The sequence below is a fragment of the Salvelinus alpinus genome, chromosome 35 (assembly GCF_045679555.1).
Source record: "Salvelinus alpinus chromosome 35, SLU_Salpinus.1, whole genome shotgun sequence".
Taxonomy (NCBI): Eukaryota; Metazoa; Chordata; class Actinopteri; order Salmoniformes; family Salmonidae; genus Salvelinus; species Salvelinus alpinus.
The window spans coordinates 22,810,456-22,836,141 of NC_092120.1; the positions used below are offsets into that span (position 1 = coordinate 22,810,456).

Genomic DNA, 25,686 nt, shown 5'->3' on the forward strand with positions numbered 1-25,686 from the left:
ATCTGAAACACAACCAAAACAAACAGAAAATGCATCCAACAAATGTGTAGAGTAACACGCTTGATGTGGTCAATGCGTGCTAAGAATATAGGACCAAACACTTCACTTTTTACTACTTTAATACACATAAGTGAATTTGTCCCAATACTTTTGGTCCCCTAAAAATGGAGGGGACTGTAATTTCTAGACGGTTCACACGGAATGAATGAAAATACCCTCAAATTAAAGTTGACAGTCTGCACTTTAACTTAGTCATTGTTTGATTTCAAGTATAGAGCCAAAAGATGAAAAAAATGCTTTCACTGTCCCAATAATTATTGAGGGCACTGTCAGGGCAAAGCCACTGCATGGCCTGGCGGGGCTATTTTAGATTCAGAATTAATAAAACAATGTTTTTAGTAGCCTATTCGCCAATAATACGATGTGTGCACTTGATTCAGTGTCCCTGCATCCCGGGTAGGTGAAGTGTTCCCATTTTGAACCATTTTATTTGTCTGAAGATACAAACTCTTTAATCTCTTTTAATAATTTTATCTCCCCAGAGAGCTAAATCAGATGCACCTGTAGGCATATCGCTGGCCAATCAGATAGCTTAGATCACCGTGTCGACAGCAGCTACCACAAGCCCACAGCAAATTTAATTGGAAATATAACTTTGCCCTGTGGTTCTCCGCCCATGCACTATAGTTAGGCCATTGATCATTTAATTGATATCACACAATACACTGTAGGCCCACTTGATCTCCTGCGCCCAGCCGAGAATTGCACTTGGCTTTGCATTTTGACTAAGAAAGTGATCTTGACTAAGAAAAGGCTGTTGGCCACTGTTGTAGTATATACAGGCTATAGTATGGCCTATTATGTGTATTAATTAGCATACTGTTATAATTTACGCTTCCTTTGATGTTGTTTAATATGCAGCGTGTAACCTAACGCAAACCGGATCTACTTTGATTGGCCTCCGTGACAGTGGTTAAATTTGTGGCCGCCTAGCCTACTATCTCCTGGTCGCTGAGCCAGTGATCTGATAGGTTGCCAAGTCATAGCAGGGCATTATGTTCTAGTCTCAGTCTCATTAAATAAAGTAGGCCTATGGTTTATTATGTGTCTAGTTGCATGTTTAAATTAGGTTAGTAAGATTCCCATTAGCTACTGCGCGTGCAGCAGCTACTCTTCCTGGGGTCCACATAAAACGTACAAATACATGACAAACTACAGAGCAGTAATGGACAAGAACAACAAAAGATATTACATTGAAATAAAGAGTTACAAGAAAGTCACCAAGAGACAACAAAAAATACAATGTACACACTACTTATATACACTGAGTGTACAAAACATTATGAACACCTGCTCTTACCATGACATAGACAGACCAGGTGAATCCAGGTGAAAGCTATGATCCCTTATTAATGTCCCTTGTTAAATACACTTCAATCAGTGTAGATGAAGGGGAGAAGACAGGGTAAAGAAGGATTTTTAAGCCTTGAGACAATTGAGACATGGATTGTGTATGCGTGCCATTCAGAGGGTGAATGGGTAAGACAAAATATTTAGCTGCCTTTAAACGGGGGTATGGTAGAAGATGCCAGGCGCACCGGTTTGATTGTGTCAAGAACTGCAACGCTGCTAGGTTTTTCATGCAACAGTTTCCTGTGTGTTTCAAGAATGGTTCCTACCCAAAGGACATCCAGACAACTTGGCACAACTGTGAGAAGCATTGGAGTCAACATGGGCCAGTATCCCATTCCCTGTGGAATGGTTGACACCTTGTTGAGTACATGCGCCAAAGAATTTAGGCTGTTCTGAGGGGAAAAACTCAAAATTAGGAAGGTGTCTTAATATTTTGTACACAGTATATACACATAAGCATATTCTTATATACAGTACAGTTAAATTAGATCTTTAGAAAAAGGCACTGTGATACATGTTTTTATCCGTTTTCTTAAGCTAAACTTGCTTTTTGCCCAAGTAACCTCTTGTGGCAGAACATTCCACGATGACATGGCTCTATACATAACTGAGCGATGCATTAAATCTGTTTTTGGTTTGGAGACCGTGAAGAAACCTGTAGTGGCGTGTCTGGTGGGGTATGTACAGTGCCTTCGGAAAGTATTCAGACCCCTTGACCTTTTCCACATTTTGTTACGTTACAGCCCTTTTCTAAAATAGATTAAATAAAAATCCTCAGCTGTTGTGGATCTTTTAAATGTTTGCAAATTTATAAAAAATTTAAAACAGAAATACCTTATTTACAAAAGTATTCAGACACTTTGCTATGAGACTCGAAATTGAGCTCAGGTGCATCCTGTTTCCATTGATCATCCTTGAGATGTTTCTACAACTTGGAGTCCACCTGTCTATATATTTTGGGCTCCAGAGTGGCACAGCGGTCTAAGGCACTGCATCTCAGTAGACACATGCATCCCAATAGACACATTTACTGGTTACACTAGTGATTACACCTGGTTACACTAGTGACCATATCCCCCGCGCATCCCGCAAAGGCGGAGGTGTTGCTAACATTTACGATAGCAAATTTCAATTTACAAAAAAAAAAGAAGACGTTTTGGTCTTTTGAGCTTCTAGTCATGAAATCTATGCAGCCTACTCAATCACTTTTTATAGCTACTGTTTACTGGCCCCCTGGGCCATATACAGCGTTCCTCACTGAGTTCCCTGAATTCCTATCGGACCTTGTAGTCACAGCAGATAATATTCACATTTTTAGTGACTTTAATATTCACATGGAAAAGTCCACAGACCCACTCCAAAAGGCTTTCGGAGCCATCATCGACTCAGTGGGTTTTGTCCAACATGTCTCCGGACCTACTCACTGCCACAGTCATACATACTCTGGACCTAGTTTCGTCCCATGGAATAAATGTTGTGGATCTTAATGTTTTTCCTCATAACCCTGGACTATTGGACCACCATTTTATTACGTTTGCAATCGCAACAAATAATCTGCTCAGACCCCAACCAAGGAGCATCAAAAGTTGTGCTATAAATTCTCAGACAACACAAAGATTCCTTGTTGCCCTTCCAGACTCCCTCTGCCTACCCAAGGACGTCAGAGGACAAAAATAAGTTAACCACCTAACTGAGGAACTCAATTTAACCTTGCGCAATACCCTAGATGCAGTCGCACCCCTAAAAACTAAAAAGATTTGTCATGAGAAACTAGCTCCCTGGTATACAGAAAATACCTGAGCTCTGAAGCAAGCTTCCAGAAAACGGAAATGGCGCCACACCAAACTGGAAGTCTCCTGACTAGCTTGGAAAGACAGTACCGTGCAGTATCGAAGAGCCCTCACTGCTGCTCAATCATCCTATTTTTCCAACTTAATTGAGAAAAATAAGAAAAATGCAGAAGGAACAAAAGCATGGATGAATTTTTCTATGTTAGACTACTGCAATGCTCAACTTTCCGGCTACCCGGATAAAGCACTAAACAAACTTCAGTTAGTCTTGACTAGAACCAAAAAATGTGATCATATCCCTCCAGTGCTATCAGCAAGGGCTGATTTCAAGGTTTTACTGCTAACCTACAAAGGGCTTGACCATCTTCCATCTTTCCGAGTTGGTCCTGCTGTACATACACGTACGCTACACGCACGCCTCCTAATTGTCCCTAGAATTTCTAAGCAAACAGCTGGAGGCAGGGCTTTCTCCTATAGAGCTCCATTTTTATGGAATGGGCTGCCTACCCATGTGAGAGACGCAGACTTCTCAACTTTTAAGGTCGCAGGTCTCAACTTTTAAGTCTTCATTGAAGACTCATCTCTTCAGTAGGTCATATGATTGAGTGTAGTCTGGCCCAGGAGTGTGAAGGTGAACGGAAAGGCACTGGAGCAACGAACCACCCTTGCTGTCTCTGCCTGGCCCTCTCCCCTCTAACCCTATTACAGGGGCTGAGTCACTGGCTTACTGGTGCTCTTCCATGCCGTCCCTAGGAGGGGTGCATCACTTGAGTGGGTTGAGTCACTGACGTGGTCTTTCTGTCTGGGTTGGCGCCCCCCCTTTGGTTGTGCCGTGGCGGAGATCTTTGTGGGCTATACTCAGGATGGTAGGTTGGTGGTTGAAGGTATCTGTGCTTTGGCAAAGTGGGTGGGGTTATATCCTGCCTGTTTGGCCCTGTCCGGGGGTATCATCGGATGGGGCCACAGTGTCTCCTGACCCCTAATGTCCAGTATGTATGCTGTGTCAGGGGGGTAGGGTCAGTCTGTTATATCTGGAGTACTTCTCCTGTGTCCTGTGTGAATTTAAGTATGCTCTCTCTAATTCTCTCTCGGAGGACCTGAGCCATTCCTCAGAACTACCTGGCATGAGTGGACTGTCCCCAGTCCACCTGGCCGTGCTGCTGCTCCAGTTTCAACTGTTCTGCCTGTGGCTATGGAACCCTGACCTGTTCACCAGACGTGCTACCTGTCCCAGACCTGCTGTTTTCAACTCTAGAGACAGCAGGAGCGGTCGAGGTGCTGACCTGTTTGCACCCTCGACAACTACTGTGATTATTATTTTATCTTTATATAACTAGGCAAGTCAGTTAAGAACAAATTGTTATTTTCAATACCGGCCTAGGAACAGTGGGTTAACTGCCTTGTTCAGGTGCAGAAGGACAGATTTGTACCTTGTCAGCTCGGGGATTTGAACTTGCAACCTTTCGGTTACTAGTCCAACGCTCTAACCACTAGGCTACGCTGCCGCCACCATTATTATTTGACCATGCTGGTCATTTATGAACATTTGAACATCTTGGCCATGTTCTGTTATAATCTCCACCCGGCACAGCCAGAAGAGGACTGGCCACCCCTCATAGCCTGGTTCCTTTCTAGGTTTCTTCCTAGGTTTTGGCCTTTCTAGGGAGTTTTTCCTAGACACCGTGCTTCTACACCTGCATTGCTTGCTGTTTGGGGTTTTAGGCTGGGTTTCTGTACAGCACTTTGAGATATCAGCTGATGTAAGAAGGGCTATATAAATACATTTGATTTGATAGAGGCGTCACTACAGAACCTGGTTCAATTCCAAGCTGTATCACCACGGTCCGGGTTAGGGTTTGGCCGGAGTAGGCAGTCTTTGTAAATAAGAATTTGTTCTTAACTGACTTGTCTAGTTAAATTTGATTCACTGTTTAACGGATTTCCCCCCCAGAAAAGTGAGGCGAGCGAAAAAAGAAAAAAAAATACATTACATTTACATTTACATTTAAGTCATTTAGCAGACGCTCTTATCCAGAGCGACTTACAAATTGGTGCATTCACCTTATGATATCCAGTGGAACAACCACTTTACAATAGTGCATCTAACTCTTTTAAGGGGGGGGGGGGGGGTTAGAAGGATTACTTTATCCTATCCTAGGTATTCCTTAAAGAGGTGGGGTTTCAGGTGTCTCCGGAAGGTGGTGATTGACTCCGCTGACCTGGCGTCGTGAGGGAGTTTGTTCCACCATTGGGGTGCCAGAGCAGCGAACAGTTTTGACTGGGCTGAGCGGGAACTGTACTTCCTCAGAGGTAGGGAGGCGAGCAGGCCAGAGGTGGATGAACGCAGTGCCCTTGTTTGGGTGTAGGGCCTGATCAGAGCCTGAAGGTACGGAGGTGCCGTTCCCCTCACAGCTCCGTAGGCAAGCACCATGGTCTTGTAGCGGATGCGAGCTTCAACTGGAAGCCAGTGGAGAGAGCGGAGGAGCGGGGTGACGTGAGAGAACTTGGGAAAGTTGAACACCAGACGGGCTGCGGCGTTCTGGATGAGTTGTAGGGGTTTAATGGCACAGGCAGGGAGCCCAGCCAACAGCGAGTTGCAGTAATCCAGACGGGAGATGACAAGTGCCTGGATTAGGACCTGCGCCGCTTCCTGCGTGAGGCAGGGTCGTACTCTGCGAATGTTGTAGAGCATGAACCTACAGGAACGGGTCACCGCCTTGATGTTAGTTGAGAACGACAGGGTGTTGTCCAGGATCACGCCAAGGTTCTTAGCACTCTGGGAGGAGGACACAATGGAGTTGTCAACCGTGATGGCGAGATCATGGAACGGGCAGTCCTTCCCCGGGAGGAAGAGCAGCTCCGTCTTGCCGAGGTTCAGCTTGAGGTGGTGATCCGTCATCCACACTGATATGTCTGCCAGACATGCAGAGATGCGATTCACCACCTGGTTACATTAACATTAACATTAAGTGGATAAGGAATAACAGTACTTTACCACATTGTCCTAGGCTATATGGACATGAACAATAGGATAAATATTCGATTTCAGACTGATTTGCAGATTATTAATACACAAATTAACATTAATAAACATTCACATAGAAATTGCATTCTATTGTACATCCTATCATATTAAAACATTTAGAAAATAAAAGTAATGTATGAATGTATCAGTTCATTAATCTACTTAATTGTATAGCCTAACAAATTAAAGAATGATTGACAAATAATTGTAATCAAATAAATGTTGACGCATAATAAAGAGTTCTCTACCCGAATGCATCTCTATAGCCTAGGCATTAACAAAATGTTCATACAAATATGATTAGGCCTCTCAGACTAACCCTTGTAGAAAGAGGGTCAATCAAGTTAGGTCTGCCAAATGAATGTAGCATTGGAGAAAAAAAATACATAAATCCAGCCTTAGAGTATAACCTATCATCATCAACAACAAAAAAATGCTTATAACATGCACCATTAGAATCATCAATCTATAGTCAGCGAGCGTAACTAAATTCGAGCCCAGTAACTTCGCTCACCGCATCCTCCTTCGTTTGTCTCGTCTGGCTACCATGAAAAGCCCCCACCTTCTGATCAGCAGTGCGTTCCACTGGCGATGTACTTTGCTGGACACGCTAGCTGTTCTCGGCGGCGCATCATCACTTTAAACGCATTCCGTCGTGGTTATCGGTTGGCCTACTACTATTACTGGTAGTACCGGTAAAATGTAAGTTATGAATCGCAAATCACCATACAGCTGACACACTTCGATTTCATCAATCATTTTGACTTTCATTTGGTTGTCCAAAATACTATCAGCTTGCACTGCGTATTTGCCGATGAATGCCCTGATCTTTGGCCAGTCAATTGATTAAATTACACTGTTGTTTTCGTCTATTATATCGCTTCTAACCTGAAAATGATGCAATAAACATGAATTTAACCGACTGTTTGTTTATAACGAGGGATGTCCCACGTTTAACCTCGACACAAATAGTAGGAATTGTGCTGGCTTCAGCCTTGACAGCATGAGAGACATATGAAACATCTGCACGTGGCCTGCAGGTGCGAGGGTGTGTGTTTCATTATAAACAAAGAGCCGCATATATTGGCCAAAGAAGAACACACCAGATTTCTTATTTTTAGTATAATATTTTTTTTTGGGGGGTGGAGAAAAGAGAGGCGGGGCATCCGTTAAACAGTAGTTCAACTTTGTCCAGCCTAAAGGTTAAATTTAAAAAATATGGTCCCACAGTTGACAGTGCATGTCAGAGCAAAAACCAAGCCACGAGGTCGAAGCAATTGTCCTTAGAGCTCCGAGACAGGATTTTGTCGAGGCACCGATCTGGGGAGGGGTACCAAAAAATGTCTGCAGCATTGAAGGTCCCCAAGAACACAGTGGCCTCCATCAATCTTAAATGGAAGAAGTTTGTAACCACCAAGACGGAAGCCACGCCTCAGTAAAAAGGCAAATGACAGCCCGCTTGGAGTTGCCAAAACGCACCTAGAGGACTCAGACCATGAGAAACAAGATTCTCTGGTCTGATGAAACCAAGATTGAGCTCTTTGGCCTGAATGCCATGCGTCACATCTGGAGTAAACCTGGCACCATCCCTACGGTGAAGCATGGTGGTGGCAGAATTATGCTGTGGGGATGTTTTTCAGCGACAGGGACTGGAAGACTAGTCAGGATCGAGGCAAAGATGAATGGAGCAAAGTACAGAGAGATCCATGATAACCTGCTTCAGGAGAACTCAGGACCTCAGACTGGGGTGAAGGTTCACCTTCCAACAGGACAACGACCCTAAGCACACAGCTAAGACAACGGAGGAGTGGCTTCGGTACAAGTCTCTGAATGTCATTGAGTGGCTCAGCCAGAGCCTGGACTTGAACACGATCCAACATCTCTGGAAAGACCGGAAAATAGCTGTGCAGCAATGCTCCCCATCCAACATGACAGAGCTTGAGAGGATCTGACGAGAAGAATGAGAGAAACTCCCCAAATACAGGTGTGCCAAGCTTGTAGCGTCATACCCAAGAAGACTCAAGGCTGTAATCACTGCCAAAGGTGCTTCAACAAAGTACTGAGTAAAGGATCTGAATACTTATGTAAATGTGATATCATTTATTTTTATTTTTATAAATTAGCAAACATTTGTTTTGCTTTGTCATTATGGGGAATTGTGTGAAGATTGATAAGGCGAAAATTGTGTTTTAATAAATACGGCTGTAACGTAACAAATGCTTTCCGAATGCAATGTAAATATGTTTGAAGTGTACGTAAATAGATTAAACAAGTGGTTAGGGATTTTTTAAACTTACAAATGTTTATTAAAAAGACTAGAATAGAAGTAGTCAATTTCTCTACAACCATGAAAGACTATCATGCATGTTGATGATGTTAGTTCTGTGTGTGCAGTTAAGTGCAAGGTGTGCTGGTTTGTTTTGAGCCAGCTGCAACTTTGCTAGGTCTTCCTTTGCGGCACCTGACCATATTACCGGATAGTAATTGTGGTAATTTACAAAGATTATCCACACGCATTTCAATGTTCATTGCAAATAACTAAATAAAGGGGTACAGCCATGTACAAACGGTAGAAAACCAGAGAGCGATATACCCAACTCAACATAAGGTACTGTCCTCTTAATGCTGTGCCAACTCTGGGTGATGACATCACAGCCAAGTAAACAACAATGTCCATAATAACCATGCGCCCATGAATAGTAATACTACTATACTTCCGTTAAGTACACCACCTATTCAGTAGGAAATATTTATATAGTGTCCACACCATAACAAGACACTCCCCTTAATGTATTTTCCTCACAGGGGGACTGAAATTAAGCACACAAGTCAACAACAACCGTGCTTCCTGTTCTTTTCTTCACAATACTTTAGAACTCATGCTAGCGCTACTGCAACGGTAAACAAACAAAGGTAAGACCTTTTTCTTTCAACTATGTCTGCTTTTCAAAAACTAACCCCATGAGTCTCCTAGTCTCAACTATAGTGTCGGTCTGTCTGGAGCCTTGTGACTACGCTGTGATCTGCGCAGTACTCCTGGTGTCCCACTAGACACAGGTGAGGCGTGTCCCAGTGGAGCTGGGTCTGAGGGCACAGGAGTGGGTCAGGTATTTGAAAGAGAGTCCATCACCCTCTCCTGGAGCCACTGAATGCCGTTCCTCAGAAACTGTTAAAACTCTTCCCTGTGGTGTTTGAACTTGTGCACTATCGCCCACTTTGGAGCAAAGCCCTGTTGCATTGGTGAAGATATCCGCTTGATCATATCACAGATCCAACACTATTAGAATAGACTCTAATTGGTTGAGTGATAACCTGGGTCATGTTACAGGTATTAGTCACAGTTCCTCTTGAGCGCTTGGTGGCCTATAGCAGCACCCTAAAAGAAGAGGCTTCAGATGAGGCTGGTGAACCTGCAACCACAGCACTTCTACTTAATTTGTCATGAGATCCTCTCTGAGCTTTACAGGAATATGGCTCTGAATATATACAGCAACACCTCCCCCGTAGACATTTTATAGATGTTATATCCTTGTATTCCTACTGCTGTATCATCGAAGGTGCTGTAAAAGTGAGTCTCAGAAATGTCTAATACTAAATATTGATATTACCTAAGATTAGCAAATGACTAATTTCATGAACTTTCTTTGAGGCTACATACATAATCAGTGCACGCAACAGAACAGTGTACTGTCTACACTCGGTTTGTTGTTTTTATGAAATTGTTTTCTTTTAAAATCATAGCTAAAGTTATTGCTATGGATTCCGCGACGCGGTTAGCCTTTAACTTCTTTGGGCTGCAGGGGCAGTATTGAGTAGCTTGGATAAAAGGTGCCCATTTCAAACGGCCTCGTACTCAATTCTTGCTCGTACAATATGCATATTATTATTACTATTGGATAGAAAACACTCTCAAGTTTCTAAAACCGTTTGAATTATATCTGTGAGTAAAACAGAACTCATTTTGCAGCAAACTTCCTGTCAGAAAGTGAAAAATCTGAAATCGAGGCTCTGTTCCAGGGCCTGCCTATAAATGTGCTTGATATCTATTAGTATACATGCACTTCATACGCCTTCCACTAGATGTCAATAGGCTGTGAGAGGTGAAATGGAGTTTCTAGGTATTTCTATGGTCAAAAGAGAGAGCTTGGAATGACATGACCCCAGAATTCCTTTGTTCAGCAAGAGCATAAAGGTCACCAGTATTGGCTTCTGAAAAGCATTCGTTATAGACGTCTTATATCTCCGGCTTTGATTTTATTTGATAATATCATCGTAAAGTATGTTTTTTCAATATAGTTTTATTAGATTATTGAATTTTTTCCGGGAGTTTAGGCGTGTTGCGTTCTTTGCGTTTGGTGACGAAGGAGAGCTTAGCGCCACTTGGCTAGTTTTGCTTGCTCATTCGAGAGGGAAAAATGCCATTCTAAAACCAAACAACGATTGTTCTGGATAAAGGACCCCTTGTACAACATTCTGATGGAAGATCATCAAAAGTAGGACCCATTTATGATGTTATTTCATATATCTGTCGAACATGTTTACTTTTAGTTTGCGCCCAGATTTTGGGCGCGCTCTCGCTATAACGTAGCATGTCGTAATGAAGTTATTTTTAGAATTCTAACATGGCGATTGCATTAAGAACTAGTGTATCTATCATTTCCTATACAACATGTATTTTTTAGTAAAGTTTATGAATAGTTATTTGGTCAGAATAGGTGAGTGTCAGAAACATATATGGAGATTCTGGAAAATAATTGCTACATGGTCACATTGTATAACCACGGATTTCAGCTCTAAATATGCACATTTTCGAACAAACCATATATGTATTGTGTAATATGATGTTATAGGACTGTCATCTGATGAAGTTTATGAAGGTTAGTGAAAAAATTAATATCTTTTGCTAGTTTATTCGCCATCGCTAACGTTGAATTGAATGAATGGGGTTGTGTGGTAGGCTATTGTAGTAAGCTAATATAATGCTATATTGTGTTTTCGCTGTAAAACACTTAAAGAATCGGAAATATTGGCTGGATTCACAAGATGTTTGTCTTTCATTTGCTGTACACCATGTATTTTTCATAAATGTTTTATGATGAGTATTTAGGTATTTCAATTTGGTCTCTGTAATTGTTCTAGCTGCTTCGGTGCTATTTCCGATTGTAGCTGCAATGTAAAACTATGATTTATACCTCAAATATGCACATTTTTCGAACAAAACATAGATTTATTGTATAACATGTTATAAGACTGTCATCTGATGGTTAGTTTGGTTGGTTTTGTGCATGCTACCTGTGCTTTTTTGTATTTGGTGGTGAGCTAACATAAATATACGTGGTGTTTTCGCTGTAAAACATTTTTAAAAATCGGACATGTTGGCTGGATTCACAAGATGTTTATCTTTCATTTGCTGTATTGGACTTGTTAATGTGTGAAAGTTAAATATTTCAAAAAAATATATTTTGAATTTCGCGCCCTGCACTTGGACGGGCTGTTGTCATAAGTGTACCGACACCGGCCTGCAGCCATAACAGGTTTTAAGGCTGGGACCGCATGTTTGTGTTCCCGGATTCCTGTTAAGTAGCAGTTAGTTGCTAGCCGTCATGAAAACGAAGCAGGCTAACGCTAGCAGTGCTAGCCCACTGGTGTCTTTATCCACGGCTGGGCACAAATGCTTTAGGTGTGAGATGATTTCCACACAATCACAAGATGAAGATGAGGTGTAACTGAAAACTGGACGGGGATTTGTCAGCACTAAATAAAATCAAATGTGTCACATGCGCTGAATACAACATTCAACAGTGAAATGCTTACTTACAAGCCCTTAACCAACAATGCAGTTTTAAGAAAATACGAACACAAAAAAGTAAGAGAAGAATAACAAATAATTAAAAGAGCAGCAGTAAATAACAATAGCGGGGCTATATACAGAGGGTACCGGTACAAAGTCAATGTAATTGAGGTAATATGTACATGTAGGTAGAGTTATTAAAGTGTCTATGCATAGATAATAACAGAGAGTAGCAGCAGCATAGAGGCAATGCAAATAGTCTGGGTAGCCATTTGATTAGCTGTTCAGGAGTCTTATGGCTTGCGGGTAGAAGCTGTTTAGAAGCAACTTGGACCTAGACTTGGCGCTACGATACCGCTTGCCGTGCGTTAGCAGAGAGAACAGTCTATGACTAGGGTGGCTGGAGTCTGACAATTTTTAGGGCATTCCTCTGACACTGCCTGGTATAGAGGTCCTGGATGACAGGAAGCTTTGCCCCCGTTATGTACTGGGCCATACACACTACCCTCTGTAGTGCTTTGCGGTCGGAGGCCGAGCAGTTGCCATACCAGGCAGTGATGCAACCAGTCAGGATGCTCTCGATGGTGCAGCTGTAGAACCGTTTGAGGATCTTAGGACCCATACCAAATCTTTTCAGTCTCTTGAGGGGGAATAGGTTTTGTCGTGCCCTCTTCACGACTGTCCTGGTGTGCTTGGACCATGTTAGTTTGTTGGTGATGTGGACATCAAGGAACTTGAAGCTCTCAACCTGCTCCACTACAGCCCCGTTGATGAGAATCAGGACGTGCTCGGTCCTCCTTTTCATGTAGTCCAGAATCATCTCCTTTGTCTTGATCACGTTGAGGGGGAGGTTGTTGTCCTGGCACCACACGGCCAAGTCTCTGACCTCCTCCCTATAGATTGTCTCGTCGTTGTCGGTGATCAGGCCTACCACTGTTGTGTCATCAGCAAACTTAATGATGGTGATGGTAAATGCACCACCATCAAGCAGCTTAGGGAAGAGATACTCCGACTGCTCGCTGGGCTGCGAGAAAAGGATAACCTGCTTTCTAAGTACACAACCTTGCTGTAGCCCAGGCAAACCCAATCTCAGTTACAAAATGTATCCTATAGCAAAGCTGTTGATAAGTCGGGTGGAGTTGATATGCCCCAATCCAACAGACAGATGTTAAGCTTAACTCCGCAGCTCACAGGAGACTGGACACTCGGAAGGCGTAGGGGATAGGAAAGGCAGTCTGGCTACCCTTCATCTATCCGAGAAGATCCAATCCAGCTATCAAACAGTTTTGGCCCGCTTGAGACGGACCTACCAGCCCCAGGAGTCAGCATGGATCCTGGGAGTATACCACCAGCCGGTGGCCGCCTAGGCACCCTTCCCCCATGGCCACCACAGTTCAGGAGGTTGCTGACTCAAGACTGAAGGGTCATGTGCCATCTTCCACCTTCCTATTTTTTTCCAACGCCATCGGAATTTCGTGATCATCGTCTTGTCTCATTGCTGCAACTCTCCAACGGGCTCGGGACAGGCGAAAGTCGAGTGATGCGTCTTGCGAAGCATGACCCGCCAAACTGCGCTTCTTAACACCTGCTCGCTTATCCCGGAAGCCAGCTGCACCAATGTGTCGGAGGAAACACCGTTCAACTGACGACGAGGTCATCCTGCAGGCGCAAACGCTTGCCACAAGGAGTTGCTAGAGCGCGATGAGCCAAGTAAAGCTCCCCCGGTCAAACCCTCACCGAACCCGGACGCCGCTGGGCCAATTGTGCGCCGCCCTATGGGACTCCCGGTCACGGTCGGTAATGGCACAGCCTGGGATCGAACCCCAGGCTATGGTATGGCCGATGCAGTGCCTTAGACCGCTGCGCCACTCGGGAGGCCCATTCACGTAGGTTTTAACGACCTTCGCTTTAGGCGATCTGAGGGAGGACTACAAATATATATTTTTTAAACACCTCGCTAGCACAGGGAAGAGAATAATTATCTCCTGCCCCCTCCCGTGCTATCGGAGGGATTCGGAACATTTCAGCCGACTCGGTGCTCTAAACGAGTACCTGAAGAAACTTTGCAATGACAGGAATGTCTCCTTTTGTGACAACTTTGATTTGCTGTGAAAGCAATCAGCAGTTTTTTTTAAAAGAGACGGGATTATCCTAACCGCAGGGGTTCCAGGATTATTTTCAGTAACATCACAAACTGTTTTAGAGACTGACTAACAGGGTCTGGTAGTGCTCCAGTCCTCCCTGTCAGATTAAACCACAAAAGACTTGGAAAGCATATCAACTCCTGTAGAAATGGCACTATGGTTATTGTGAGTAACCTAATTTATGTTCCTCTAACGTCACCTTCTAGTGAGTTTATACAAATTGTTATATCCTACCATTCTGATCGATTAGAGACTGACAGAAAACATGGCTGTAATGTTCATAATTTGGTTGTTATTCCATTGGTTACCTTTCCAGGGGCAGAGTGGCCTACCCTCATTGAATATGGAGCTTTTAAATGTTAGAGAAATCACTAGTAAAACCTTTCTCGTGAATGACCTCATTACTGAGCGCAAAGTTGATTGCATGTTCCTCACAAAAACATGGCTGTCTTCAGACTGTAGTGCCACTCTTATTGAAGCCTCACACCGGGACTACAGCTTTTTACACTATCAGAAAAGGGAAAAAGGGTCAGGGGACAGCCTCTATTTTTTTTTACATTTCATTTAGCTTTGGTCTTTTGAGCATCATGCTATACTATTTAAATGACCTCATTACTGAGCGCAAAGTTGATTGCATGTTCCTCACAAAAACATGGCTGTTCAACGCTGGTCCGATCAATCTGATTCCACACTTCAAGACTGCTTCGATCACTTGGATTGGGATATGTTCCGCATTGCGTCCAACAACAACATTGACGAATACGCTGATTCGGTGAGCGAGTTCATTAGAAAGTGCATCGGCGATGTAGTACCCACAACAACTATTAAAACATTCCCAAACCAGAAACCGTGGATTGATGGCAGCATTCGCGCGAAACTGAAAGCACGAACCACTGCTTTTAACCAGGGCAAGGTGACCGGAAACATGACCGAATACAAACAGTGTAGCTATTCCCTCCGCAAGGTAATCAAACAAGCTAAGCGTCAGTATAGAGACAAAGTAGAGTTGCAATTCAACGGCTCAGACACAAGAGGTATGTGGCAGGGTCTACAGTCAATCACGGATTACAAAAAGAAAACCAGCCCCGTCGCAGACCAGGATGTCTTGCTCCCAGACAGACTAAATAACTGCTTTGCTCGCTTTGAGGACAATACAGTGCCACTGACACAGCCCGCTACCAAAACCTGCGGACTCTCCTTCACTGCAGCCGACGTGAGTAAATCATTTAAACGCGTTAACCCTCGCAAGGCTGCAGGCCCAGACGGCATCCCCAGCCGCGTCCTCAGAGCATGCGCAGACCAGCTGGCTGGTGTGTTTACGGACATATTCAATCAATCCTTATCCCAGTCTGCTGTTCCCACATGCTTCAAGAGGGCCACCATTGTTCCTGTTCCCAAGAAAGTTAAAGTAACTGAGCTAAACGACTACCGCCCCGTAGCACTCACTTCCGTCATCATGAAGTGCTTTGAGAGACTAGTAAGGACCATATCACCTCCACCCTACCTGACACCCTAGATCCACTCCAATTTGCTTACCGCCCCAATAGGTCCACAGACGACGCAATCGCAACCACACTGCCCTAACCCATCTGGACAAGAGGAATACCTATGTGAGAATGCTGTTCATCGACTACAGCTCAGCATTTAACACCATAGTACCCTCCAAACTCGAGACCCTGGGTCTCGACCCCGCCCTGTGCAACTGGGTACTGGACTTCCTGACGGGCCGCCCCCAGGTGGTGAGGGTAGGTAACAACATCTCCACCCCGCTGATCCTCAACACTGGGGCCCCACAAGGGTGCGTTCTGAGCCCTCTCCTGTACTCCCTGTTCACCCACGACTGCGTGGCCATGCACGCCTCCAACTCAATCATCAAGTTTGCGGACAACACTACAGTGGTAGGCTTGATTACCAACAACGATGAGACGGCCTACAGGGAGGAGGTGAGGGCTCTCGGAGTGTGGTGTCAGTAAAATAACCTCACACTCAACGTCAACAAAACAAAGGAGATGATTGTGGACTTCAGGAAACAACAGAGGGAGCACCCCCCTATCCACATTGACGGGACAGTAGTGGAGAGGGTAGTAAGTTTTAAGTTCCTCGGCGTACACATCACGGACAAACGGAATTGAATTGGTCCACCCACACAGACAGCGTTGTGAAGAAGGCGCAGCAGCGCCTCTTCAACCTCAGGAGGCTGAAGAAATGCGGCTTGTCACCAAAAGCACTCAAACTTCTACAGATGCACAATCGAGAGGCTCTCCAGAGGGTAGTGAGCTCTGCACAACGCATCACCGGGGGCAAACTACCTGCCCTCCAGGACACCTACACCACCCGATGTCACAGGAAGGCCATAAAGATCATCAAGGACAACAACCACCCGAGCCACTGCCTGTTCACCCCGCTATCATCCAGAAGGCGAGGTCAGTACAGGTGCATCAAAGCAGGGACCGAGAGACTGAAAAACAGCTTCTATCTCAAGGCCATCAGACTGTTAAACAGCCACCACTAACATCAAGTGGCTGCTGCCAACATACTGACTCAACTCCAGCTCACTTTAATAATGGAAATTGATGAAAATTGATACAAAATGTATCACTAGCCACTTTAAACAATGCCACTTAATATAATGTATATGTATATACTGTACTCTATCATCTACTGCATCTAGCTATCTTTGTAATACATGCATCACTAGCCACTTTAAACTATGCACTTTTATGTTTACATACCCTACATTACTCATCTCATATGTATATACTGTACTCGATACCATCGACTGCATCTTGCCTATGCCGTTCTGTACTATCACTCATTCATAGATCTTTATGTACATATTCTTTATCCCTTTACACTTGTAGTTGTGGAATTGTTAGGTTAGATTACTCGTTGGTTATTACTGAATTGTCGGAACTAGAAGCACAAGCATTTCGCTACACTCGCATTAACATCTGCTAACCATGTGTATGTGACAAATACAATTTGATTTGATTTGAAATGTCAGTCATCAGTGCTGGCCATAACCCTCTATAGGCCACCAAAGTACTGCTCTAATTTCTTTACTGATTTCTCTGAACTATTGTCCTTGAGAACTATGATAAAATTGTGTTGGGCGATTTTAATATTCATGTTGACAAAGAGACTGACCTCAAGGCCATTGAAGTTATAAATCTTTTGAGCTCTATGGACTTTATCCAACAAGTTACCTGGCCCACCCATAACAGTGGCCATACTCTGGACCTGGTTATTACCAAGGGGCTTCTATTGACATATCCTCTATTGATGATGTTGCTTTCTCTGATCACCACTGTGTATTTTTTACTACCTTGTTGCCCATAGCACAGTGTAATACTGAACGCATCATTAAGAAATGCTATCTTACCTCTGAAGTTGCTACAGATTTTATTGAGCGTATGAACAATACATCACCTATTCTGCCTTCCTCTTGTGATAATTTAGTTGATAACTTTAATAGCAAATTAAGGGCAAACATTGATGCCATAGCTATAGTAAGGTTGAAAAAAGGCCACATCGAAATTGAGAACCCCTTGTCTGAGTGAGGAAACAAATCAATTAAAGAGAAATTGCAGAAAGGCACAAGGCAGCCTACCACGCAAAGGCACAATGGAGTTATTTTCCCTGCTTGACACAGACATACTCAGGAAAGTCATATCACAATTTAAGCCTTCTACCTGCCTTCTTGATCCTATCCCCACCACCTTCAAAACAGTTTTTAATTGCATATCTGAAGAAGTGCAAGCTATTGTTAATCACTCCCTGTTCACAGGAACTTTCCCCACTGCACTAAAAACTGCTATGATGAAACTCCTTCTGAAGAAAAGTCATCTAGATTATTCAGGTCCAATCTCCAACCTTCAAAATTCTGAAGAAATTGGTTTTCAAACAGCTAAATGATTTAAGTGCAAACTGTATTCAAAAAATAATCATATCTGATTTCCGTGCCCACCACAGCACAGACAGCCTTAGTTAAAGTGGTAAATGATCCAAGAGCCAACACAGATGCCAAACAGCTCTCTGTCCTTGTATTCTTGGGTTTAGGTGCTGCATTCAACACAGTTAACCATGATGTTCTTCTGGACAGAATGGAGAGGTGGGTTGGCCTCTCTGGTCCAGTTTTAAATTGGTTTAGGACCCATTTAACAGGTCGAGAGTTTGCCACCCTGGGTGAACAAAACTCAGAGAAAATAGATATCACGTGACATTCCACAAGGTTTATTTTTGGATCCGGTACTGTTCAGTTGCACACACACACACACACACACAGTTGAAGTCGGATGTTTACATACACTTAGGTTGGAGTCATTAAAACTCGTTTTTCAAGCACTCCACAAATGTCGTTAACAAACTATAGTTTTGGCAAGTCAGTTAGGACATCTACTTTGTGCATGACACAAGTAATTTGTCCAACAATTGTTAACAGACAGATTATTTCACTTTCACAATTCCAGTGGGTCAGAAGTTTACATACACTAAGTTGACTGTGCCTTTAAACAGCTTGGAAAATTCCAGAAAAGTATGTCATGGCTTTAGAAGCTTCTGATAGGCTAATTGACATCATTTGAGTCAATTGGAGGTGTACCTGTGGATGTATTTCAAGGCCTACCTTCAAACTCAGTGCCTCTTTGCTTGACATCATGAGAAAAATCTAAAGAAATCAGCCAAGACCTCAGAAAAAAAATTGTAGACCTCCACAAGTCTGGTTCATCATTGGGAGCAATTTCCAAATGCCTGAAGGTACCACGTTCATCTGTACAAACAATAGTACGCAAGTATAAACACCATGGGACCACGCAGCCGTTATACTGTTCAGGAAGGAGACGAGTTCTGTATCCTAGAGATGAACGTACTTTGGTACAAAAAGCGCAAATCAATCACAGAACAACAGCAAAGGACCTTGTGAAGATGCTGGAGGAAACAGGTACAAAATATCTATATCCACAGTAAAACAAGTCATATATCGACATAACCTGAAAGGCCGCTCAGCAAGGAAGAGGCCACTGCTCCAAAACCACCATAAAAAAGCCAGGCTACGGTTTGCAACTGCACATGGGGAGAAAGATCGTACTGTTTAGAGAAATGTCCTCTGGTCTGACGAAACAAAACTATAACTGTTTGGTCATAATGACCACTTATGTTTGGAGGAAAAAGGAGAAGGCTTGCAAGCCGAAGAACACCATCCTAACCGTGAAGCACGGGGGTGGCAGCATCATGTTGTGGGGGTGTTTTGCTGCAGGAGGGACTGGTGCACTTCACAAAATAGATGGCTTCATGAGGGAGGAAAATTAGGTGGATATATTGAAGCAACATCTCAAGACATCAGTCAGGAAGTTAAAGCTTGGTCGCAAATAGGTCTTCCAAATGGACAATGACCCCAAGCATACTTCCAAAGTTGTGGCAAAATGGCTTAAGGACAACAAAGGCAAGGTATTGGAGTGGCCATCACAAAGCCCTGTTCTCAATCCTATAGAAAATATGTGGGCAGAACTGAAAAAGTGTGTGCGAGCAAGGAGGCCTATAAACCTGACTCAGTTACACCAGCTCTGTCAGGAGGAATGGGCCAACATTCACCCAACTTATTGTGGGAAGCTTGTGGAAGGCTACCTGAAACGTTTGACCCAAGTCAAATAATTTAAAAGGCAATTCTACCAAATACTAATTGTGTATGTAAACTTCTGACCCACTGGGAATGTGATGAAAGAAATAAAAGCTGAAATCAATCAATCTGCTATTATTCTGACATTTCACATTCTTAAAATAAAGTGGTGATCCTAACTGACCTAAGACAGGGAATTTTTACTAGGATTAAATGTCAGGAATTGTGAAAAACTGAATTTAAATGGAGTTGGCTAAGCTATATGTAAACTTCCGACTTCAACTGTATGTTCCCCTTGGCAGCGTTATCAGAAAGCATGGCATTGATTTTCACTGCTACCTAGACGATACACAACTTTACATTTCTGTGTCACCAGAGCCATTTCTATCTCAGGCTGATACAGAGAGACTCATCCATGATTTTATTACAAGCTGGCTTGACTACTTTAATGCTCTCCTGTCTGGTCTAACCAAGAAAGCCATTGGTTAACTGCAAAACATACAGAATGCTATAGACATTACACCGGTTTCAAAGTCTCTGCACTGGCTGCCTGTGCATTTTAGAATACATTTTAAAGATTATTCCATTGGTTTTTAAATCAACCCACAATTGTGCACCCCAATACATATCAGTCATGCTTTTGAGTTATGTACCCAGTAGGTAGCTCAGGTCCTCTGGCACTGGCATGTTAGCTATCCCAAAGCCTAGGACCAAGAGGCATGGAAAGGTAGCCCTTTGCACCCAGCCTCTGGAATAGCCTGCCAGAGAATCTGATGGGGGCTGAAACTGTGGACAGATTTAAGAGAGACACCTTTTTAGCTTTGCTTTTTCTTAGGGTTCTTTATTTTATTTTATTCAGTTAGCCCGTTTTTCTTGTTATTTATCCTCATGTATATATGTATAAGCTAACTTTAACCCTTTCCTGGGTAGCTTATATAACACTGAAGTCATTATAATAGGGTGTATTTCTAATGATTGTATTTCTCATAATAACAAATTCTATTTAGGATTTTATTGCAGATAATGTTCAGCAGATGCCTTATCTGGTTGAGTTCAGCTGCCGCAGGGTGCTCTATTCTTCGTGACACTTCTGCATAGATGTCTTGCTGGGCTGCTGGTCTCTTCTGACTAGGGTGTTTTCCTGTTAGCATGGGTGGGTAGTGAGGTAAGGGATGCTGTCCACTCTGGAAGGGGCCCAATTGTGTAGGGTAGAGTGGTGCCGGTCTCTCTGGGTGGCTGATGGTCATGATCTTGGAGGATGTGTGGCATACTTCCTCTTATTTTGGTTTTTGCTTTGTCCCGGAGCAGTTTCTTTCAGTTTCCTAGCAAAGACGTTGACACCTGTTTTTTTTTCAAGTGTACTAGGTCGTACATCAGCTGGGGGTGAATATCACAGTGATTGTTCTTTAGGTAAACATTGTCCAAGAGAGCTCAGCTTTGTAGCTCTGAATAACGGGGAAGGGCACATCTCCATGTGGCAACAGGGTGGACATAGTGATTTTGGCTGCCACATGCTGCATTGCAGGAGCTACATGTCCTCTCATTGCCATCAAATCCTTGTTAAATCATGTTAAATGCAAGAGTCATGGATTTACAAAGGCCTACAATACTATTTGGTCTGTAACGTGAAATCACATGTTAGATGGTTTTGTTGTGTGCGATCGAGTACATCAAGGTAGGATACGCTATTTGTGATAATTTAGTGATTATCTGTGTGCCTCATTTTTGGCCCACCTACATTTTTGCTGGCCCTGCCATCAATAGATTTCTGTCTACACCACTGGTTTACGGAGTGACCTTCAGATGCATGACCATAGGCACCAAGAGAACGAGAGAGAGTGACGGGATATCACATTACACATCTGTCCTGTCCAATTCCTGCCTTTAATGCTGCTCCAGTGAAAATGCCACTTCTCGTTTTTCAAGCTTTGGATAAGTAGCCTAGGCTTGATATATGCTAACCTACTTTGCTGAACCATATTTTATTGCCAAACATAATGTCCATACATGACTCGCGAATTGAACGATGTTTGATGGTTAACATGATATGGCCATGTTTATACGTGGATAACGTAGTCTACATCGCAATTGACATCGCATGAGAAGTACGCGCGGTAGATTAGATAGACGCAGGCCGGCGGTGGTGAGTATTTAATCAGTACGGCTTGAGCCTGTTTCAGCCGAGGAGTCCGCAGGCCTTGGTCATTCCCTCTTGAATATCAGAGCTGTCAAACGTTTCCTAGCAACAAGGCAGCGGATCGTTCGGCGGAGGAGAAAGAAAAACACGGGGTATTTGGGATAAACCCCGGTCTCACCAAAGTGTCCTGACCGCATAAACCTAGTCTCCGACTTGAACCCAAAACATATTTCCCTGTATAAATATGCACTTCTCGCATTTAATAACCATCCAAACCATGTATGCAGTAAGATTCTCCTGATGTTGCACAGCCAACGAGCTACGCACCTCATATGACTGTTCTCTGGCCCTGTCCCCTCAGCGGTTCCGTTTTGTTGACAATCTGTTTTCTCCCATTAGAAATCCGTTTCGGTTGCATTTGTGGTGAGCAGTTGAAACGAGTGCTGGTAAACAAGTTGGTCTGCGGTTTTACAGGCGGTTGTCTTGGACACTTGAGATGGTTACATTGTATTAGCTAAATTGTCACATTCAAACCCCGCCTCTTGATATGGTCACATGCATTCGGTCATGTGGTACACAGCGCCATCAAGTGGTGGAATTGCTGTATGAGTACGTCAAGTAGGTTATGGGGCTTAGCCGTTATATTTTATAGGCTAGTGATAGTCTATGGGCACAATCGAGAAATGGGTGGCATGATCCCAGTTTGCGCTCTTGATTTGAATCGATTTTTTTATTTGATTTTACCATTTAAAATACATGAAATGAAAACCAGGCAGATACATATACCTACATTGGCAATGATTATATACACAAAAAAAGTAAATACTTCAAATCAAATTGTATTTGTCAAAAGTGCCGAATACAACAGGTGTGAAATGCCTACTACAAGCCCTTAACCAACAATGCAGTTCAAGAAATACAGTTAGGAAAATATTTACTAAATTAACTAAAGTAAAAAAATTAAGAAAATGACATAACAATAAGTAGGCTATGTACAGAGGACACAGGTTAGTCGAGTTGTTTCCATTGTGGTCCTCTAGCCTACTCCGTTGTCATTGTGAAGCTAAATATTCCATAAAGAGTTGGCAAGAGAGCAGAAACAGACTGGAAACCAGGCTAAGAAACGGGGCCTATCGAAATTGGTAAGTCTTTATGTCCAATACAACGTTCACTGCAGTATGTTTGAATAGTAAGGCCTATGCTAATTACCGGTTTATTTTGTCTCCAAAATAATGTCAACCCATTTACTTATTTAGCCTAGAACTATGTGTTTGGAGAATGAGCTGACCGCCCAGCCTAGAACTGGCCTCCTGGCCAAACTGAGCAATCGGGGGGGAGGGCTTGGTCAGGGAGGTGACCAAGAACCTGATGGTCACTCTGACAGAGCTCCAAAGTTCCTCTGTGGAGATGGGAGAACCTTCCAGAAGGACAACCATCTCTGCAGCACTCTACCAATCAGGCTTTTTGGTAGAGTGGCCAGACGGAAGCCACCCTCAGTAAAAGGCACATGAAAGCCTGCTTGGAGTTTGCCAAAAGGCACCTAAAGGACTCTCAGACCATGAGAAACAAGATTCCCTGGTCTGATGAAACCAAGATTGAACTCTTTGGCCTGAATGCCAAGCGTCACGTCCAGAGAAAACCAGGCACCGCTCATCACCTGGCCAATACCATTCCTACGGTGAAGTATGGTGGTGGCAGCAGGGAGACTAGTCAGGATCGAGGGAAAGATGAACAGAGCAAAGTACAGAGAGATCATAGATTAAAACCTGTCCAGAGCGCTCAGGACCTCGGACTGGGGCAAGGTTCACCTTCCAACAGGACAACGACCCTAAGCACAAAACCAAGACAATGCAGGATTGGCTTTGGGACAAGTCTCTGAATGTCCTTGAGTGGCCCAGCCAGAGCCTGGACTTGAACCCGATCGAACATCTCTGGAGAGACCTGAAAATAGCTGTGCAGCGACGCTCCCCAACCAACCTGACGGAGCTTGAGAGGATCTGCAGAGAAGAATGGGAGAAACTCCCCAAATACAGGTGTGCCAAGGTTGTAGCATCATACCGAAGAAGACTCGAGGCTGTAAGGACTGCCAATGGTGCTTCAACAAAGTAAACTGATATCAGTTTTTTATTTTAACGCATTTGCAAAAATATCTAAAAAACTGTTTTTGCTTTGTCATTATGTGGTGTTGTATGTAGATTGATGAGGGAAAAACAATTTAATCAATTTTAAAATAAGGCTGTAACTAAACAAAATGTGGAAAAAGTCAAGGGGTCTGAATACTTTTAGAATGCACTGTAGCTAGGCTAGCTAGCTAGATTATTTATAGCTAAAAAATAATAAGGATCCACTGCAGGGAAAAATATTAACTCACTATGGACAGACCCCAGCCAATGTAAGTTAGTCTTTCAAATAATTTAGCTAGTTAGTTCCTGAACATTAACCCCTTATTCTTCATCTGGTGTGGAATTGTTTTACTGACTCTGTCTCTGCATTATCCACAGGGTCAACTTGTGAGTCTGAAAATGGACACAGGAGGTTAAGGAATCTGCATTGTTAGTATCAATTTGATGTTCACGATTATTTGTCACAACCTGGTTAGGTCGGGCTACCTGATTTGGTCGGGGTGCATTGTAGCTTTACCCTAACCTTTATCTAATTATTCTAACATGCCACATGAATTCACATACCCTGGCACGTTAATTAACTTAACCTGCTACGTTAATTATCCTTACCTGCCAATTTAGTTATCCTAACCTGTAATTCACATAACCTACCAACTTCCATTGCATTTGACATGCATTTAATTACATTTCTTGTACATACAGTTGAAGTCGGAAATTTACATACACCTTAGCCAAATACATTTAAACTCAGTTTTTCACAATTCCTGACATTTAATCCAAGTAAAAAATCCCTGTCTTAGGTCAGTTAGGATCACCACTTTATTTTAAGAATGTGAAATGTCAGAATAATAGTAGAGAGAATGATTTCTTTCAGATTTTATTTCTTTCATCACATTCCCAGTGGCTCAGAAGTTTACATACACAATTAGTATTTGATAGCATTGCCTTTAAATTGTTTAACTTGGGTCAAACGTTTTGGGTAGCCTACCACAAGCTTCTCACAATAAGTTGGGGGAATTTTGGCCCATTCCTCCTGACAGAGCTGGTGTAACTGAGTCAGGTTTGTAGGCCTCTTTGCACGCACACACTTTTTCAGTTCTGCACACAAATTTTCTATAGGATTGAAGTCAGCGCTTTGTGATGGCCACTCCAATACCTTGACTTTGTTGTCCTTAAGCCATTTTGCCACAACTTTGGAAGGATGCTCTGGGTCTTTTGGAAGACCCATTTGCGACCAAGGTTTAACTTCCTGACTGATGTCTTGATGTTGCTTCAATATATCCACACAATTTTCCTGCCTCATGATGCCATCTATTTTGTGAAGTGCTGCTGCAAAACACCCCCACAACATGATGCTGCCACCCCTGTGCTTCACGGTTGGGATGGTGTTCTTCGGCTTGCAAGCATTCTCCTTTTTCCTCCAAACACAACGATGGTCATTGTGGCCAAACAGTTCTATTTGGACTCGTTTTACTGTGGATATAGATATATAGATACTTTTGCACCTGTTTCCTCCAGAATCTTAACAAGGTCCTTTGCTGTTGTTCTGGGATTGATTTGCACTTTTCGCACCAAAGTACGTTCATCTCTAGAGGACAGAACACGTCTCCTTCCTGAGCGGTATGACGGCTGCGTGGTCCCATGGTGTT

General features: G+C 43.2%; 1 protein-coding gene across 1 annotated transcript in view; it reads right to left on the reverse strand.

Annotated features, from left to right (window-relative positions):
- LOC139564601 (kelch-like protein 32) overlaps window positions 1-22,455 on the reverse strand; it is a 44,866-nt gene extending 22,411 nt beyond the window's left edge. The window contains exon 1 of the mRNA XM_071384261.1: window positions 22,242-22,455. The gene's annotated coding sequence lies outside the window, so the exon portion shown is untranslated. The remainder of the gene's footprint in view (window positions 1-22,241) is intronic.
- Between the last annotated feature and the right edge of the window lie 3,231 nt (window positions 22,456-25,686).